We start from the raw sequence: 11,591 nt of genomic DNA, 5'->3' as shown, positions 1-11,591 counted from the left end.
GACGGTCTTCCTCTCGGACGTTTATAGACGCCGGCTCGTCTCAATATTTAACGCCGGAGCTCGACGGTCTTCCGCCGGACGCTTATAGACGGCTCGCTCTCGATATTTAACGCCTGAGCTCGACGCGTTCTTCCGCCGGACGCTTATAGACGCGGCTCGCCTCGATATTTAACGTCGGATCTAGACGATCTTCCGCCGGACGCTTATAGACGCGTCGCCTCTCTCGATATTTAACGCCGGAGCTCGACGGTCTTCCGCCGGATGTTTATAGACGCCTTGTCTCTCGATATTTAACGCCGGAGCTCGACGGTCTTCCGCCGGACGTTTATAGCGGCTCGTCTCTCGATATTTAACGTCGGAGCTCGACGGTCTTCGCTCGGACGCTTATAGACGCCGGCTCGTCTCGATATTTAACGCCGAGCTCGACGGTCTTCCGCCGGACGTTTATAGACGCCGCTCGCCTCTCAATATTTAACGCCGGAGCTCGACGTTCTTCCGCTCGGACGCTTATAGACGCCGGCTCGTCTCGATATTTAACGTAGGAGCTCGACGGTCTTCCGCCGGAGCGTTTATAGACGCCGCCAGTCTCGATATTTAACGTCGGGCTCGACGGTCTTCCGCCGGAGGGTTATAGCTCGCCTCTCGATACTTAACGCCAGAGCTCGACGGTCTTCCGCTCGGACGCTTATAGACGCCGGCTCGTCTCTCGATATTTAACGTCGCAGCTCGACGGTCTTCCGCTCGGACGTTTATAGACGCCGGCTCGTCTCTCGATATTTAACGTCGGAGCTCGACGGTCTTCCGCTCGGACGTTTATAGACGCCGGCTCGTCTCTCGATATTTAACGTCGGAGCTCGACGGTCTTCCGCTCGGACGTTTATAGACGCCGGCTCGTCTCTCGATATTTAACGTCGGAGCTCGACGGTCTTTCGCTCGGTCGTTTATAGACGCCGGCTCGTCTCTAGATATTTAACGTCGGAGCTCGACGGTCTTCCGCTCGGACGTTTATAGACGCCGGCTCGTCTCTCGATATTTAACGACGTAGCTCGACGGTCTTCCGCTCGGACGTTTATAGACGCCGGCTCGTCTCTCGATATTTAACGTCGGAGCTTGTTACTCTCCGCAAGTGTAGGGAAATGTCGCAAGTAATATAAAAGATTATCGTATCCACAGGGACTGGAATAAGCACTAGAAATGTCTCAATGCGAATTAGCTAAACAACTATCCAATCGTTTCAAAAGCAAAGTAAAGGTAAACAATTCTAATATTAGAGATCAACAAACAAGAGTTTAGTGTTTTTGGTTATGATAAAGGGAGATTCTAGGAGTTTCGGTTTCTTTGTAAGATTTCTTGAATGTAAATGGTTCACCAATTCTTATTCCTAAATTGTCAAACATGTAGAAAGTTGCCGGTTCACTCTTGCAATTGACAACCGGCTAAGGACTGAGAAATGTATCTAAATAGGATTAATTAGACATGTACCTATGTTGTCCTTACACAGAAGTGCACCTATTACTATGCCTTCCTCGGATATCAACGTAGAAGCCCACGACTCATTAATCTATCAAGATACAAGGAGCTAATCATAAAATCCATCCTACTCTCTTGAATATCCCTATTTCCTCTTCAAGATTATCTCTCAAACGTCCTTACACGGGCTTGCACCTGTCACGTGGATCCCTCGGATGATCGAGTGAGAGTTTATCTTTACAAAGTCCATAAGAAATCCAAACAATCAATCAAGAATGAGAATTAAGTACAAATCACCATCAATCATTCAAGATCTAATTGATACAAGCAAGATAATGTCATTGAAACAAGAAAATGGCAAATCCATAAGAGATTACATCAATCCATCATACAAATACTCCCTTAATCCTAGAATACAAGATCTACTCCATGAATCGAGGAAGAGAATCCGAAGAAATAGAGATTACAAGCATTCCTTGAATCCCCAATCCAAGAAAACAAGAAGAGGGGGAAAGAGAAAACTTATCTACGAAGAAGCCTTGTCTTCGGATCCAATCCTCGCTCCGGAGTCGAAATCGTCGAGATCTCCCTTAGAATCGCCCAGAAATCCTCCCAAGAATGGGAGGAAACCACCAAATCTTGCTTTCTCCCAAAGGGGGAGAGATCCCCTTTCAATTCATGAAGAAGGGTTTAAATAGAGGAGGGAATCGGGCGCCACACGGCCCCGTGACACGGCCGTGTGAGATTCACACGGCCATGTCCAGTTCCCTCTCTGCCAAACCTGCACGGCCGTGTGGTGCACACGGCCAAAGACCCTTCTTCTCTCTGGAAATGCTACACGGCCGTGTGGTGCACACGGCCACCACCTGCTTGGCCTCTGGAAACCTCACACGGCCGTGTAGATCCACACGGCCACCACCTGCTTGGCCTCTGGAAACCTCACATGACCGTGTAGATTTACACGGCCATGTAAGGTTTCAGCACTAGATGCCATACATGGCCGTGTGCAGCTCACACCCCCTTGCATGGCCCTTGCACACCCTTTGTCTTAGCTTTGAATAGTTATGTTTCATTGAAACATCTTTTAGGCCACCAAGATGGGGTTTTCTCCCATTGAAGTCTTCATCAAAGTTGTAGATCTTGAAGTTATCTACAAGTCGGTATAAAGAACAGCCCAAATCTCCAACCGAGCACAAAGTTATGGCTGTTTTAGTTTTAGTCTGCAGTGCAGAAAACCTCACACGACCTTCACACGGCCGTGTGAGGTTCACACGGCCTTCACACGGCCGTGTGAGGTTCACACGGCCGTGTGAGGTTCACACGGCCCCAACATGACCCCTACACGGCCTTAACATGCCCATGTGAGTTCTACACGGCCAGAACATGAAGAAAACATAGTTTTGCATGCCCATGTCACTCTGGAAGCTCTAGACTTCATTTAAACTCTGTTTTTACTCCAAATCACGTCCTGTCAATCAAAATAAGCAAAGAGTAGATCTCCGAACAGAATATAATGAAAGTATGATATTCTAATGAAATAGGGTGCAATAAACATAGATTATGCCAATGAAATACAAGTAGATGAGCGTCAAAGTATGCATAAAAGAGTATATAATCTACGCACATCACACCCCCAGACTTAAACCTTTGCTTGTCCTCAAGCAAAATGCTGCAGTCTAAATTCATATGTCCTACAACACATTCATAAAACCCAGTGCACTTTCCTAACTCTATCAAAAAGTTTCATTAACAAGCGTGATCATGGAAACATGTAAAGTATGGTTCAAGCATAAGAATCTTGTGCACAGTGTAAAAGTAACTCAACACCCTTCAAGTTTCAATCCATGTCCTAGTCAAGTCGTCATCAAATTTGAATTCCTAATGTTTCCAGTGAAAGACAAGTAACCAGTGATAGGCACTTACTCACCATTCACTTGGTTCATATTTCTCAACTAACCCAAGGTCTCAAAGGTGTGCTCAATCTCAAGAGAAGCTAAGCAGTCATTTCCCCAGTAACCTAACTCGGTCTCAAAGGGGTGACTTGCTAGATTCCACTCATGACAACTGTTTTTTATATCCCTCTTTTTTTTTCTTTTTTCTTTTTTTATAAGTGTTTGCATTGTGCAAAACTTATTCATAAATGTACTTTTAGCACACATGTTGGGATATTTTGATTTTTCCAAATGAGCTTTAATGATTTGAGCCTCATCCAGTAACCAAAATGAAAGTTGAGAAATCACCATGGAAACCAAGTACTAAGCAAACAAGATGAATTATGACTATTTCAATGACATCAACTATTCAAGCATCAAGCACAAGTATAGTGAAGATAAAATCCTTAAGGTTGAACCAAAACTAAAACTCATCACAATAAGATTCTTAGCTTATTAATGCTTCCCAAGATAGAAAAAAGAACTACACAAAGTTTACTACTAGCATCATTCGAACATCATGAATCAAGACAATAATCGTGCTAACATTTCACTTGAATCCAAGAAAGCATATAAGTGAAGTTTTGATGTTCTCAAGATGTATGTCACAAAAAAATCAAAACAAAATGCAAGACATAAGCAAAAACAAAAACAAACAAAGCAAATCAAATGCATCTAATGCATCCCCCCAGACTTAAATTTTTCATTGTCCCAATGAAAACTAAAAACAATGTGGAGGAGATTTTAAAAGAAGTTACCAAGTGATGAGCTCCAAATGGTTGACGTTCATGTTTTTAAAGATACTCCTCCATCCAATACTCACATTCCTCCACAACTTTGAATTCTACAACAATAAGATAGACAAGAAAAATTAAGTAGAGGATACATGTTTATTATAAAGAGAGAACTAAAGACATAAAAGAAAATAAGGAAAATGAACTTGGGTTGCCTCCCAAGAAGCGCTTGTTTAAGGTCATTAGCTCGACCACCTCATTAGATTCATCTAAATCTTGCTTTTGGAGGGGTAAGATATTTTAGAACCCTCCTACCAAGGGCTCTTATTATGGAGGGAGCTTTCATCAAAGGAGCTACAAAGTAAAGTATAACTCTCTCCATCTTCGTCTTCTTGGAAATTTTTTCAGGTGGTCGAAGACGGTTCAGATTGAGCTTCCAATTATTGGCCCATGTGAAATCTGCACATCCAAAAGAAAAACAAATCTCCCACAAGCATGTTATATAGTATAGAGCTAGAACCATATCAAGATAAGATGAATAAGTAATAAAAACTGAATCACATCCAACAAAGTCAATTATAGGTACCTCCATAAAGTTTTCCAAAAGATCACAAGAAATACTAACCTTACTTTGTTGAGAAATACCTGAAATTTCTAAACATGTAGATGTGACTTCCTATGAATCAAATGATGGTTCTGGCTCTAGCTTAGGTGTTGATGATATCAATGATGGTGATTCTCGAGACTCTACTAGCTCTGATAAGTCCCTACACATTGTTCCACAACATGATCAATTCTTAAAACCTCTAAGGGTTGTCTTGACAAAGGTGGTGATCCTTGAGATGTTGCTTCCACAACACAGCTCCCTACACATTCTTCCATATCATCATCATCAACACATACATCAAAAATAAACCAACATCTATGTCCTCAATAGGAGAATCAATAACAAGAGGATCAATAACTTCACTTGCGGTTTTAAGTTGATCTACCACATCACATTCATCATCTGAAAATTTGATGTCACTATAACACCTTATAAAATTTTGAGATAGATCTGAAAACTTATTTACCACTACATTATCAATAAAATCCTCATCTGAAAAATCTTCATCTTCATATATATTCAAAAATCTACACTCAACCATATTAGTGTCACAGGATTTGCCGAAGTCTTTATTTTCATTGACCCCCACTAACCTTTGTGGAAAAGGAACCCTTAGTGAAGGTCCTGGGAAAGACTGAACTCCCTTTTTCCCAAATTCCCTTTGAGCTTTTGGAGGAGGTCCAACTTGCTTATCTAATGTTGGTGTGATTAATCGTTGAGGGAAAGGTACTTCTGGCCTTTGGGAACTTCCCAGAGAAATGGAACTGAGTTCTTGTGATCTTCTATTATTCTTCTCCTCAATTCTAAACATGTCGTTCTTCAGAAGTTCTTCATGATTTTTTCCACTTCTCAACCCAACATCATCACACTTTTCATTGGATCTTGACTGTGTAGGAGGGGGATCTTCTTTAAACCATTTTGAAACAATACTATCAAGCTTTGCCCCCAAATGTTTGAACTCCTCACTCTGTGACTTGTGAATTTCAACATTTTTAGGTGGTTGAATTTCATTTTGTTTGACAGGCTCTCTTACATTTATAGCTTGCACTTTTTGAATATCTGAGGGAAATTCCATCCAACTTTTGTTCGACCATTCATGGAGGTTCAATGTCACTTGATCAATTAACGAATAAGCTTCATCTACACTTTTGTCCATAAAAGAACCTCCAGCTGATGAATCCAATAAAGTCTTGTCTGAGAAAGAAATTCCCCCATAGAATATGTGCAAAATCAACCATTTTTCAAAACCATGATGAGGGCACTGTCTTTGAAGACTCTTAAATCTATCCCATGCTTCAAATAATGATTCTCCATATGCCTGAGAAAAATTTGTTATGCAATTCCTCATATACACCGTTCTACTTGGAGGGAAAAAATGATTCAGAAATTGCTTCTCCAATTGTTCCCAACTTGTGATGCTTTGAGGACAGAGAGAATATAGCCAAGTCCTTGCTTTATCCTTGATACTGAAAGGAAATATCATCAATCGAACTGCATTTGCTGATACTCCTTCACATTTCACCAAATCACAAATCTCTAAAAATGTTTCAAGATGCAGATAAGGACTTTCTGATACTTCTCCTCCAAATTTGTGACCTTGTATCATGAAAATTATCTCTGGGTCTAGTTGGAAACTTTCTACTTCAATTTGAGGTTGCACAATGGGAGATAAAAATCTTGCAGAAAAGGGTGTAGAAAAATTTCTCATGGTCCTGCTTGACATGTTAGTGCTCATGGATATTCAAGAAGAAAAAGAAAATTATCAAGAATCAAAAACAAGAAATAAAATGCAATATGAAAAGCAAGAAAGCAAATGCAGAATTTAAATTGCAAGAAAGAAAGTGCATAATGAAAAGAAGAAAGAAAAGATAAAAGAAAAAAAAATGTCTAGAATAATTCATATGCTAAAAATTGCAAGATATGTTTACAAAAGAAAAGAAGAAAGAAACAAGATCAAAAGAGAAAACAGAGAAAAGTTAGATTAGAGTACTAGAAATCAAGAATGCAAAGTTAGAATTAGAATTAGAATTCCAACAAAAAGAGTTGTCAAGAATGTTATTCAAGAAAGGAAAAACTTACGAAAACAGAATTCTAACAATTAGTTATAACTATGCAAATCAAAAGAAAAAAAAAATTATGTTTAGTCTAACTCAATTGATAATTCCTAATGTTATAGCGCAGTCCCCGGCAACGACGCCAAAAACTTGTTACTCTCCGCAAGTGTACGGAAATGTCGCAAGTAATATAAAAGATTATCGTATCCACAGGGACTGGAATAAGCACTAGAAATGTCTCAATGCGAATTAGCTAAACAACTATCCAATCGTTTCAAAAGCAAAGTAAAGGTAAACAATTCTAATATTAGAGATCAACAAACAAGAGTTTAGTGTTTTGGGTTATGATAAAGGGAGATTCTAGGAGTTTCGGTTTCTTTGTAAGTTTCTTGAATGTAAATGGTTCACCAATTCTTATTCCTCAACTGCCAAACATGTAGAAAGTTGCCGGTTCCCTCTTGCAATAGACAACCGGCTAAGGACTGAGAAATGTATCTAAATAGGATTAATTAGACATGTACCTATGTTGTCCTTACACAGAAGTGCACCTATTACTATGCCTTCCTCGGATATCAACGTAGAAGCCCACGACTCATTAATCTATCAAGATACAAGGAGCTAATCATAAAATCCATCCTACTCTCTTGAATATCCCTATTTCCTCTTCAAGATTATCTCTCAAACGTCCTTACACGGGCTTGCACCTGTCACGTGGATCCCTCGGATGATCGAGTGAGAGTTTATCTTTACAAAGTCCATAAGAAATCCAAACAATCAATCAAGAATGAGAATTAAGCACAAATCACCATCAATCATTCAAGATCTAATTGATACAAGCAAGATAATGTCATTGAAACAAGAAAATGGCAAATCCATAAGAGATTACATCAATCCATCATACAAATACTCCCTTAATCCTAGAATACAAGATCTACTCCATGAATCGAGGAAGAGAATCCGAAGAAATAGAGATTACAAGCATTCCTTGAATCCCCAATCCAAGAAAACAAGAAGAGGGGAAAGAGAAAACTTATCTACTGAAGAAGCCTTGTCTTCGGATCCAATCCTCGCTCCCGAGTCGAAATCGTCGAGATCTCCCTTAGAATCGCCCAGAAATCCTCCCAAGAATGGGAGGAAACCACCAAATCTTGCTTTCTCCCAAAGGGGAGAGATCCCTTTCAATTCATGAAGAAGGGTTTAAATAGAGGAGGGAATCGGGCGCGACACGGGCCGTGTGAGATTCACACGGCCATGTCCAGTTCCTCCTGCACGGGCGTGTGGTGCACACGGCCAAAGACCCTTCTCTCTCGAAATGCTACACGGCCGTGTGGTGCACACGCCACCACCGCTTGGCCTCTGAAACCTCACACGGCCGTGCAGGGCCACCACCTGCTTGGCCTCTGGAAACCTCACATGACCGTGTAGATTTACACGGCCATGTAAGGTTTCAGCACTAGATGCCATACATGGCCGTGTGCAGCTCACACCCCCTTGCATGGCCCTTGCACACCCTTTGTCTTAGCTTTAAATAGTTATGTTTCATTGAAACATCTTTTAGGCCACCAAGATGGGGTTTTCTCCCATTGAAGTCTTCATCAAAGTTGTAGATCTTGAAGTTATCTACAAGTCGGTATAAAGAACAGCACAAATCTCCAACCGAGCACAAAGTTATGGCTGTTTTAGTTTTAGTCTGCAGTGTAGAAAACCTCACACGGCCTTCACACGGCCGTGTGAGGTTCACACGGCCTTCACACGGCCGTGAGAGGTTCACACGGCCCCAACATGACCCCTACACGGCCTTAACATGCCCATGTGAGTTCTACACGGCCAGAACATGAAGAAAACATAGTTTTGCAGGCTCATGTCACTCTGGAAGCTCTAGACTTCATTTAAACTCTGTTATTACTCCAAATCACGTCCTGTCAATCAAAATAAGCAAAGAGTAGATCTTCGAACAGAATATAATGAAAGTATGATATTCTAATGAAATAGGGTGCAATAAACATAGATTATGCCAATGAAATACAAGTAGATGAGCGTCAAAGTATGCATAAAAGAGTATATAATCTACGCACATCAGAGCTCGACGGTCTTCCGCTCGGACGTTTATAGACGCCGGCTCGTCTCTCGATATTTAACGTCGGAGCTCGACAGTCTTCCGCTCGGACGTTTATAGACGCCGGCTCGTCTCTCGATATTTAACGTCGGAGCTCGACGGTCTTCCGCTCGGACGTTTATAGACGCCGGCTCGTCTCTCGATATTTAACGTCGGAGCTCGACGGTCTTCACGGCTAACTTCGATACCGCCGCTCGGCGTCTATTCCGGACGCGTACATTCCGCTTTGCTAGCGGATCGCTCGCTATAAGCCGACGACCTTTGGGCCCTGAGCCGAGCGGAACGTAGAGTCGGTCGTCGATATTGGCGGCGCTTCTCGGACGCTTGCCGTCTCTCGGTATTTAATGTCGGAGCTCGACGGTCTTCCGCTCGGACGTTTATAGACGCCGGCTCGTCTCTCGATATTTAACGTCGGAGCTCGACGGTCTTCCGCTCGGACGTTTATAGACGCCGGCTCGTCTCTCGATATTTAACGTCGGAGCTCGACGGTCTTCCGCTCGGACGTTTATAGACGCCGGCTCGTCTCTCGATATTTAACGTCGGAGCTCGACGACCTTTATGGCTAACTTCGAGACTGCCGATCGGCAGAACCCGTGGCCATCCTTTGAATTAATTTTGCTTCCTGCATTACAAGGACACGGGCGACTAGCATATACACAAAAATGAGTTACATTCGTGCACCTTTCATCCAGCTCGATAAGGCTGGAGATAACTTGCACTCCACGGTCGGTCCAATTGACGCCCGTCTTCGTCCTCCAGATAATAGGCGCCCGAGCGGAGTTTTTCAATAACCTTGAAGGGGTCCGCCCATGGTGCCTCCAGCTTGCCGACGTCGCCGACCGGCTTGACTTTTTTCCAGACAAGATCGCCAACCTGGAATGATCTGGGGATTACGCGGCGATTGTAGTTTTGCTTCATCCGCTGCCGGTACGCCATCAGCCGAACGGACGCCTTGGCTCTTTCTTCTTCGACCAAGTCCAGCTCCATGTTCCTCCGCTCGGCGTTGTCCTCATCATATTTTTGGATCCGAGCGGACTCAACGCCGACTTCAACCAGAATGACCGCCTCGCCGCCATACACCAAATGGAACGGTGTGACGCCCGTCCCTTCCTTCGGAGTCGTTCGGATGGCCCATAAGACGCCCAGCACTTCATCCGGCCAACTTCCTACCAAATGGTCGAGCCGAGCGCGTAGAATACGAAGAATTTCCCGATTAGCTACTTCAGCTTAACCATTGCTTTGGGGGTATGCTACGGACGTGAAGTGTTGCTCGATGCCATAGCTTTTGCACCAATGTTCGAGCAACTTTCCCGTGAATTGCCGCCCATTATCGGAGATAAGTCGACGGGGGATGCCGAACCGACAGATGATGTTCTGCCAAATAAATTTCTTGACCATCTGCTCGGTGATCTTGGCTAGCGGCTCGGCCTCCACCCACTTAGAAAAATAATCAACCGCCACTAGCAGAAATTTCCGCTGCCCGGTCGCCATTGGAAATGGACCAACAATATCCATTCCCCATTGATCGAACGGACATGAAACTGTTGATGCCTTCATTTCCTCTGCCGGTCGGTGGTTGAAGTTATGGTACTTCTGGCATGAAAGGAACGTCGACACGGTCCGAGCGGCGTCTGCTTGTAAGGTTGGCCAGAAGTATCCAGCTAGAAGGATCTTCTTAGCTAATGATCGTCCGCCCGGATGCCCTCCGCACGATCCTTGATGTACTTCTTGGAGGATGTAAGCCGAGTCCTCCGAGCTTACGCATTTCAGCAGCGGGCGTGAGAAAGCCTTCTTGTAAAGCTGATCGTCGATGAGTGTGAATCGACCGGCTCTCCTCCTTAGCAGCTGGGCTTCATTCTGATCGGACGGTGCGGCGCCCGAGCAGAGGAACTCCATAATGGGTGCCCTCCAGTCGCTCGGAAACGTAAGGCCTTCCATGCGGTCGATGTGCGCCACCAACAACACTTGTTCAATTGGCTGCTGAATGGCGATCGGCGTTATTGAGCTCACGAGTTTGGCTAACTCATCGGCCGCTTGATTTTCTGCTCTGGGTATCTTCTGGATAATAACTTCTCTAAAATCGCCTTTAAGCCTTTCAAAGGCTTCAGCGTAGAGCTTGAGCCGAGTACTATTGATTTCGAAGGTACCCGAGAGCTGCTGAGCGGCCAACTGCGAATCCGAATGAAGTGTTACCCGACCGGCGCCAACATGTCGAGCTGCCTGCAAGCCGGCTATGAGGGTCTCATATTCTGCTTCATTGTTTGTAGCTTTATAATCCAGCCGGACAGATAGATGCATCTTCTCTTCTTAGGGAGACAGCAATAATATTCCAATCCCGCTTCCGAGCCGAGTGGACGACCCATCCACATATATTCTCCACATAGCTTCCGGCTCCGGCCTTTGCACCTCAGTCACAAAATCGGCCAAGGATTGCGCTTTGATCATCAAGCGGGGCTGGTATTGGATGTCAAATTCACTTAACTCCGTCGTCCATTTGATGAGCCGCCCGGATGCTTCTGGATTCAGTAACACACGTCCGAGTGGACTATTGGTCTTGACAATGATGGTATGCGCTAGGAAGTATGGGCGAAGGCGCCGAGCGGTGAGGACCAGAGCGAAAGCCAGCTTCTCAAGCCCAGTGTAGCGAGATTCAACATCTTTTAAAATATGACTAAGGAA

General features: G+C 43.8%; 1 non-coding gene across 1 annotated transcript; it reads left to right on the top strand.

Moving 5' to 3' along the window:
• The first annotated feature begins 5,986 nt into the window (after nt 1-5,986).
• On the top strand, nt 5,987-6,092 carry LOC121968758. The gene has a single exon (XR_006108296.1). It is a non-coding gene; the product is annotated as a small nucleolar RNA R71 (small nucleolar RNA).
• Nucleotides 6,093-11,591: the final 5,499 nt, after the last annotated feature.

Source organism: Zingiber officinale, chromosome 3B (assembly GCF_018446385.1).
Source record: "Zingiber officinale cultivar Zhangliang chromosome 3B, Zo_v1.1, whole genome shotgun sequence".
Classification (NCBI taxonomy): Eukaryota; Viridiplantae; Streptophyta; class Magnoliopsida; order Zingiberales; family Zingiberaceae; genus Zingiber; species Zingiber officinale.
Note: the sequence above shows the minus strand (reverse complement) of the source record. Positions and strands in the feature narration are given on the sequence as shown.